Here is a 9,252-nt window from a genome sequence, read left to right as displayed (position 1 = left end):
AACTCTAAGAAGGGGTGTAGTCTTCAATCTTTGGTTTACAAGACCAATGTTTTTATAAACTATTAGAGTTAGTTAGAGGTTGAGTAGTTTGTTTTCTAGTACGCTTACAATGGGGAATAGGACTAGAATAATTAGTGAAGTAGGAGAAGTGAGGCTAGTTGTCCGATGATGATGAATGGGTGTTCGACTGGTTGGCTACCTACTCATGTTAGGATTAGTAGGTTAGTTACTAGGATTCAGAATAGGATTTGTGATAGAGGTCGGAAGGTTATTGATCGTTGTTTGGATGTGTGGAGTAGGGGAATGAGGAATAGGATTAGGACGGAGGCGGCTAGGGCTAGAGACTCCTCCTAGTTTGTTGGGGATTGATCGGAGGATAGCGTATGCAAATAGGAAGTATCATTCTGGTTTGATATGGGGAGGTGTGGCTAGAGGGTTGGCTGGGGTGAAGTTTTCTGGGTCTCCTAGGAGGTTTGGGGAGAATAGTGCTAGGGTAGCAAGTGAATTAGTATTAGTGCAAATCCTAGGATGTCTTTGATAGAGTAGTATGGGTGGAATGGGATTTTGTCACAGTCTGATGGAATTCCGAGGGGGTTGTTTGAGCCTGTTTCATGTAAGAAATGTGAGGTGGACTAGTGTTAGTCCTGCGATTACGAAATGGAAGGAGGAAGTGTAGAGGCGAAGAATCGGGTTAGTGTGGGGTTGTCTACTGAAAATCCTCCTCAGGCTCATTCTACTAGGGTTTGTCCGATGTATGGGATTGCTGAGAATAGGTTAGTGATGACTGTAGCGCCTCAGAAGGATATTTGTCCTCAGGGGAGTACGTATCCGACAAAGGCTGTTGCTATTAGGGTTAGGAGGAGGATTACTCCAATGTTTCAGGTTTCTTTGTTGAGGTATGAGCCGTAATAAAGTCCTCGGCCGATGTGTAGGTAGATGCAGATGAAGAAAATGGAAGCTCCGTTTGCGTGCAGATTTCGGATTAGTCATCCGAATTGGACGTTTCGGCACATGTGGGCTACAGAGGTGAAGGCTAGGGAGGTGTCTGCTGTGTAGTGTATTGCTAGCAGTAGGCCTGTGATGATTTGTGTGATTAGGCAAATTCCTAGGAGGGATCCAAAGTTTCATCAATTGAGATGTTTGATGGTGTGGGGAGGTCAATTAGGGAGTCGTTGATGATTTTTAGTAGGGGGTGGTTTTTACGTAGGTTGAGAGCCATTGAGGTGTTGGGTTCTATATGTTGAATGAGGATGATGAAAGATTGATAGGGCGAAGGATCCTAGAGTAGGCTTTAATTAGGCCAGTGTGGAGGGTGGTGGCAGTTTTTGATGCTATGGTTTGTAGGTTGCCAGCCTTCTGGGCCTAGGATTTTGAATCAGGAGAGGTCGATTAGGTGAGGGCAATGTTTTGGCCCCCGCTGAGTAGTTTTGTTGTGTTGATCGATGGACTAGTGGGTTGAAGTAGCCTAGGGTTGATGAGAAGTCTGAAAAGGGTTTCGTTTGGGAATATTAGGGTTTGAGTTATTTTTGATAGTTCTAGGGCTAGACGATTCCTAAGGCTGTTACTACAAGGGCTGTGATTTTGATGATAGTGGTATAGTTATTGGTGGGGTTTTTGTAGGGTAGGATGTATGATGTAATTAGGAATCCTGCTGTGATGCTTCCTAATGCAAGGCGAGTGATTGGGCGGAGGATTGCTGGGTTGTTTTCGTTTATTGGGGTAAGGGTGGGATGCGGACAAAGCCTGTTTGGACTATTAGGATTATTCGTATGGTGTAGACTGCGGTGAAGGATGTGGCTAGTAGGGTTAGGGTTAGTGCTCAGGTATTTAGGTAGGAGGTGTTGAGGTTTTCGATGATTTGGTCTTTTGAGTAGAATCCTGCTAGGAATGGTATTCCTATTAGGGCTAGGCTTCCGATGGTTAGGCAAGAGGTGGTTGTTGGTAGTATTTTTTGTAAGTCCTCCTATTTTTCGGATATCTTGTTCTCCGTTTAGGCTGTGAATGATAATCCGGAGCATAGGAACAGCATGGCTTTGAAGAATGCGTGGGTTGAAATGTGTAGGAAGGCTAGTTGTGGCAGGTTTAGTCCGATTGCGACTATTATTAGGCCTAGTTGGCTTGATGTTGAGAAGGCAATAATTTTTTTAATATCATTTTGGGTGAGGGCGCATGTGGCTGCAAATAGATGTTGATAGGGACCCTAGACATAGCATAGGGTTAGGGCGGTGGGGTTGTTGTTAAATAATGGATGGGTTCGGATGAGTAGGAAGATTCCGGCTACTACTATTGTGCTGGAGTGGAGTAGGGCGGATACAGGGGTTGGGCCTTCTATGGCTGCTGGTAGTCATGGGTGGAGGCCAAATTGGGCGGATTTGCCGGTTGCGGCTAGGATGAGGCCTAGAAGTGGAAGTGTGGGGGTTTGGTCTTGGGAAGAGATTTGTTGGATTTCTCATGTGTTTATAGTAGAGGCTAATCATGCTATGCATATGATAAGTCCTACATCTCCGACTCGATTGTATAGTACGGCCTGTAAGGCGGCGGTGTTGGCTTCTGCTCGTCCGTGTCATCAGCTGATTAGGAGGAATGATATGATTCCGACTCCTTCTCAGCCAATGAATAGGAGGAATAGGTTGTTTGAAATAATTAGAATGAGTATGGCGATTAGGAAGAGTAGGAGGTAGGTGAAGAATTTTGTGATGTATGGGTCTGAAGCTATGTATCATGTTGCGAATTGTAGGATGGATCATGAAACGAACAGGGCGATTGGGAAGAAAGTTAGTGAGTAGAAGTCTATTTTTAGGCTGACAGGGATTTTAAAGTTTATGATGAATTTTCATTCTCAGAAAGAGGTAAGGCTTCTCTGTTCCTGAGTAGATGTGGATAGTTATTGGGATTAGGCTGATTAGGAATGAGGTTTTGACAGTGTTTGTGATGATGGTTGGGGTGTTTTTGAGGCTGTTTGACAGTAGTGGGAAGATGATTGGGGTGGATAGGGTTGCTAGGGTTAGTAGTATGAATGTGTTTAGGATTAGTGATATATCCATTACTTTCACTTGGATTTGCACCAAGATGACTGGTTCCTAAGACCATTGGATTACTATTATCCTTTGAAAGTAAGGGGGCTGAGGCTTTAGACTCAGATGCAAGAGTTAGCAGTTCTTGTTGTTTAAACCTCCCCTCGGCAGGTAAGAAGGGTCTAACTTCTATTTTTAGAATCACAGTCTAATGTTTTGGTTAAAACTATACTTGCATATGGGTACTCCTGAGATGAGTTCGGGTTTGAAAATAAGTAGGATTATGGGATTATGTGTAGAGCTATTAGGAGGTGCTCTCGTGTAGAGGAGTTTTGGATTGAGGTGATGTGGGATGGTAGTGACTCCTCGTTGTGTTATTATTAACATGTATAGGGTGTATGAGGCGGTTAGGAAGATTGCGGTTCCTGTTAGTAGAGATTGTTAGTGAGGATCAGTTGAATAGGGCGATTACAATGGTTAGTTCTGCTATGAGGTTGGTTGTTGGTGGTAGTGCTATGTTTGTTAAGTTAGCTAGTAGTCATCAGATGGCTATTAGTGGGAGAAGGGGTTGTAGGCCTCGTGTGAGTAGGAGGATTCGGCTGTGGGTTCGTTCGTAGTTTGTATTGGCTAGGCAGAATAGTATTGAGGAAGTTAGGCCATGTGAGATTATTAGGATTATTGCGCCTGAAAAAGCTCATTGGGTTTGGATTATGGTTGCAGCAATTACTAGTCCCATGTGGCTTACGGAGGAGTAGGCGATTAGAGATTTTAGGTCAATTTGTCGTAGGCAGATGGCGCTTGTTATTAGTGCTCCTCATAATGCTAGGGTAATGAATGGGTAGTGTAGGTTGTTTAGGGTGGGTTTACTAGGATAGTAATTCGTATGATTCCGTATCCTCCTAGTTTTAGGAGTAGGCAGCTAGTAGTATGGATCCGGCAATTGGGGCTTCTACATGGGCTTTAGGCAGTCATAGGTGTAGGCCATAGAGGGGGCTTTTACTATGAAGGCTAGAAGTAGGGCTAGGCTTGAGATTAGGCCTGTTCAGGAGGAGGATACTGTCAGTGTGAGAGTTTTAGTATTGGGAAGTATAGAGTACCAATTTGGTTGTGTAAGGTGGAGGATGGCAATTAGTAGTGGGAGTGAGCTAGCAAGTGTGTAGAATAGGAGGTAGATGCCTGCATTTAGTCGTTCGGGTTGGTTTCCTCATCGTGTGATGAGGATTAGGGTTGGGATTAAGGTGGCTTCGAATGCAATGTAGAATAGTATTAGTTCTGAAGCTGAGAAGGCTAGTAGGATGAATGGTTGGACTAGGATATATGTTGTGATGAAGATTCGTTTGCGGATAATGGGTTCTTGTTCTAGGTGGTTTTGGCTTGCTATGATTATGAGGGGTAGGAGTCAGCATGATAGCACTAATAGGGGTGAAGAAATTTGGTCGATGAAGTTCAGTAGGTGAGGCCTTTACTTGGGTAGTATGTTGGGACAAGTCATTGAGGCTGATGGCGGCGATCAGTAGGCTATGTGTTGTATGTTTGTTCATAGGTATTTGCAAGGGGATAGGAGGGTTAGGGGTAGGAGTATTATAGTTGGAATTAGATTTTTAGCATTGTAGTAGGTTAAAGTTGTGTAGGTGGTCTGAGCCGTGGGTTCGGGTGGAGGCGACTAGTAGTGCTAGTCCTGTGCCTGCTTCGCAGGCGGAGAATGTTAGTATGAGGATGGGTAGGAGGATGGAGGATGTTGTTTGGGTTTGAATTGGTCATATGGATAAGGCAATGTACATGGATAGTATCATGCTCTCTAGACATAGTAGAGGCTGAGATTAGATGGGTTCGGTGAAAGGCTAGTCCTAGGCTACTTAGGGTGAAGGCGGAGTAAAAGCTTAGATGTAGGGCAGACATTAAGAAAGTTATAGGGTGTGAGCTATAATTTGTTGAGTCGAAATCAACTGTCTTGGTTAGACTAACTTTCTGTTATTCTGCTCATTCTAGTCCTCCTTGAATTCACTCGTAGATTAGAGCCTAGGGTGAGTAGGAGGATTAGGATTGAAGCTCATGTTAGTGTGGTGGTAGGGGTTTGTAGTTGGATGGCTCATGGTAGTGGTAGAAGAAGGGCGATTTCTAGGTCAAACAGTAAAAATAAGATCGCTACTAGGAAAAATCGAATTGAAAATGGCAGCCGGGCGGACCCCAGGGGATCAAAGCCACATTCGTATGGGGATAATTTTTCTGGGTCGGGATTTATTTGTGCTAGTCAGAAGTTTAGCGCGGTGAGGGCAATGCTCAGGGTTAAGATGTGATGATTATGAAGAGGATTATGTTCATTACTCTTCTCTGGGTTTAAACCAGATTTTAAGGATTGGAAGTCGATTGTAATTAATATACTAGAAGAGTAGGATCCTCATCAGTAGATGGTAATGTAGAGGAATAGTCATACTACGTCTACGAAGTGTCAGTATCAGGCTGCTGCTTCGAACCAAAGTGGTGTTTTGGTGTGAAGTGGTATTTGCTTAGGCGTAGGAGGCATACTAGTAGGAATGTAGAGCCAATGATTACATGTAGGCCATGGAATCCGGTGGCAACGAAGAAGGTAGAGCCGTAGATTCCGTCTGCAATTGAGAATGGTGCTTCGTAGTATTCTATGGCTTGTAGGGCAGTGAAGTAGAACCCTAGAAGGACGGTTAGGGTTAGGGCATGAATTGCTTGTTTTCGGCTGGCTTCTGTGATGCTGTGGTGGGCTCATGTTACAGTAACTCCAGAGGCTAGTAAGATGGCAGTGTTTAGTAGTGGTACTTCTATTGGGTTTAGAGGTTTGATTCCAACGGGTGGTCATTGTCCTCCTAGTTCTGGGGTGGGGGCTAGGCTTGAGTGGAAGAAGGCTCAGAAAAAGCCTAGGAAGAAGAAGGCTTCGGATGTAATAAATAGGGCTATTCCATATCGTAATCCTTTTTGTACAGTTGGAGTATGATGGCCTTGGAATGTGCTTTCTCGGATAATATCTCGTCATCATTGGAATATAACTAGGGCGGTGGATAGTAGGCCTAGAATGAGGAGTTGAGGGGAGTTGTAGTGGAATCATATTGTTAGTCCTGATGTGGTTAGGAGAGCGGCAGCAGCTCCTAGGATGGGTCATGGGCTGGGGTCTACTATGTGGTAGGAATGTGCTTGGTGTGCCATTGTAAGGTTAGATGTTTTCTTGTAAATATAGGCTTAATAGAAGTACGAAAACATAGGCTTGGATTATTGCTACGGCTACTTCTAGGATGGTTAGTAGGAGGAGGATTAGAAGGGTTAGGAGGGATACTACTGGTATTGTTGAGATAGGGTAATTGTGGCTGTGGAGATGAGTTGGATGAGGAGGTGACCTGCTGTGAGGTTGGCTGTTAGTCGTACGCCTAGGGCTAGTGGGCGGATGAGTAGGCTAGTTGTTTCGATTAGGATTAGGGCTGGGATTAGTGGTGTTGGGGTGCCTTCTGGTAGAAGGTGGCCTAGAGAGACTGATGGTTGGTTTCGTAGTCCTGTGAGATGGTGGCTAGTCATAGTGGGAAGGCTAGGGCTAGGTTTATGGATAGTTGGGTGGTTGGGGTGAATGTGTAGGGTAGTAGTCCTAGAGGTTGATTAGTAGTAGGAAGATTATAGTGATGTTAGAATTAGGGCTCATTTGTGGCCTTTTTTGTCTAGGGGTGTTATTAGTTGTTTTGTGACTAGGTTGACGAATCATAGTTGTAGTGTTGAAATGTCGGTTGGTAATTCATCGATTGTCTAGGGACGGGTAGTAGTAGGGCTGGGAATGTTATTGAGATTAGGATTAGGGGGATTCCTAGGAGGGATGGGCTTGAGAATTGGTCGAAGAAAGCTTAGGTTCATGGTCAGGTTCAGGGGGTGGTGGTTTGGGTCTGTGGATGGTTTGTTAGATGGGGGGTTTATTGAGATGAAGGATAGGAGTTTAGGTTGGATGATTAGCGGAGTAGGTGAGTCATGAAGTTAGCATGATAAAAAATCATGGATGTGGGTTTAGTTGAGGCATACCATTAAGGAGGACGGCTATTCCTCTTTCTCTAGCTTAAAAGGCTAGCGCTGGTTCATAGCTTCTTAATGATTAGGATGATAGTAGGGAGGATCAGCTTTCGAAGTTAGCGATGGGAGCAGATTCAACTACGATTGGTATGAAGCTGTGGTTGGCTCCGCAGATTTCTGAGCATTGTCCGTAGAAGACTCCAGGTCGAGTGGCGGTGAATGAGGTTTGGTTTAGTCGTCCTGGAATTGCGTCTGTTTTAACACCTAGGCTTGGGACAGCTCATGAGTGTAGGACGTCGTCGGCAGTGACGATGACTCGAACTGGTGATTCTATTGGACTACTACGCGGTGGTCTACTTCTAGTAGTCGGAAGTGGCCTAGGGGTAGATCTGCAGTTGGTGTTATGTAGGAGTCGAATGTTAGGTCTTTGAAGTCTGTATACTCGTAGGTTCAGTATCATTGATGTCCGATAGCTTTTAGGGTCAGGTCCGGTTCGTTGATTTCGTCTATTATGTACAGGATTTGTAGGGATGGTAGGGCAAGCATGATTAGTACGACTGCAGGTAGGATTGTTCAGACTAGTTCGATTTCTTGTGCATCGACTGTGTTTGATGATAGTTTTTCAGTGAGCATGATGAGTTAGTAGGTAGAGCACTAGGCTGCAGATAGCTAGGGCGTTATTAGAGCGTGGTCGTGGAATTCTACTAGTTCTTCTATGATGGGGGATGAGGCGTCTTGGAAACCGAATTGTGTGTGGTTGGCCAGTGTGTTGAGGTGTACTGGGTTTTCACCTGTAATTTAGCCTTGACAAGGCTATGTAATGGTTTTACTAACACCTCTAATGAGAAAGAAGCATAAGTGGTTGTATGCGGTTGGCTTGAAACCAACATATGGGGGTTCGACTCCTTCCTTTCTTGAACTTGGACAAAGGCTGGTTCTTCGAAGGTGTGGTATGGGGGTGGGCAGCCGTGGATTCATTCTACGTTTGTGCTGACTAGTTCTGGTTGGAAGCTTTGCGTTTGGATGCGAAAGCTTCTCATACGATGAACACTAGCATGATTACTGCTGCTATAGAGATTAATGATCCTACTGAAGAGATAGTGTTTCATAGGGTGTAGGCGTCGGGATAGTCTGAGTATCGTCGAGGCATGCCTGCTAGACCCAGGAAGTGTTGAGGGAAGAAGGTGAGGTTTACTCCTACAAACATTACTCCGAAGTGAGCTTTGGCTCATGTAGAGTGTAGGGTGTATCCGGTGAAGAGTGGGAATCAGTGAGTGAAGCCTGCTAGGATTGCAAATACTGCACCCATAGATAGGACATAGTGGAAGTGAGCTACTACGTAGTAAGTGTCGTGCAGGGCGATGTCCAGGGAGGAGTTTGCAAGAACAATTCCTGTTAGTCCTCCGATGGTGAATAGGAAGATGAAATCCTAGGGCTCATAGTATTGGTGGGTCTCATTTGATTGTCCTCCGTGCAGTGTTGCTAGTCAGCTGAACACTTTAATTCCAGTTGGGATGGCGATGATTATAGTAGCGGATGTAAAGTATGCTCGGGTATCTACGTCTATTCCTACTGTGAATATGTGGTGGGCTCAGACGATGAAACCTAGGAATCCAATAGATAGCATAGCTCATACTATTCCTATATAGCCGAATGGTTCTTTTTTTCCTGCGTAGTAGGCTACTACGTGGGAGATAATTCCGAATCCTGGGAGGATCAGGATGTAGACTTCTGGGTGTCCGAAGAATCAGAATAGGTGTTGGTATAGTACTGGGTCTCCTCCTCCTGCTGGGTCAAAGAATGTGGTGTTTAGATTACGATCTGTTAGGAGCATAGTAATTCCGGCAGCTAGGACTGGTAGAGAGAGGAGTAGCAGTACTGCGGTGATTAGTACGGATCATACGAATAGGGGGTTTGGTATTGTGATAGTGCAGGTGGTTTTATGTTGATTGCTGTTGTGATGAAAGTTGATTGCTCCTAGAATAGAGGAGATACCTGCTAGATGTAGGGAGAAGATAGCTAGGTCTACGGAGGCTCCGGCATGGGCTAGGTTTCCTGCTAGTGGGGGGTATACAGTTCATCCTGTGCCTAGCCCCTGCTTCTACTGTTGAGGAAGCTAGGAGGAGTAGGAATGATGGGGGAAGTAGTCAGAAGCTCATGTTGTTTATTCGTGGGAATGCTATGTCTGGGGCACCAATTATTAGGGGGACTAGTCAGTTTCCAA

The 9,252-nt window shown here is 44.9% G+C and overlaps 1 pseudogene; it reads right to left on the bottom strand.

The window, feature by feature from the left end:
• Positions 1-72: 72 nt before the first annotated feature.
• On the bottom strand, positions 73-1,219 carry LOC127061177 (cytochrome b-like; annotated as a pseudogene).
• Between the last annotated feature and the right edge of the window lie 8,033 nt (positions 1,220-9,252).

The sequence above is a fragment of the Serinus canaria genome, unplaced genomic scaffold (assembly GCF_022539315.1).
Source record: "Serinus canaria isolate serCan28SL12 unplaced genomic scaffold, serCan2020 HiC_scaffold_169, whole genome shotgun sequence".
Lineage (NCBI taxonomy): Eukaryota > Metazoa > Chordata > Aves > Passeriformes > Fringillidae > Serinus > Serinus canaria.
The sequence above is the reverse complement of the archived record's forward strand: the minus strand, read 5'-3'. Positions and strand labels throughout refer to the sequence as shown.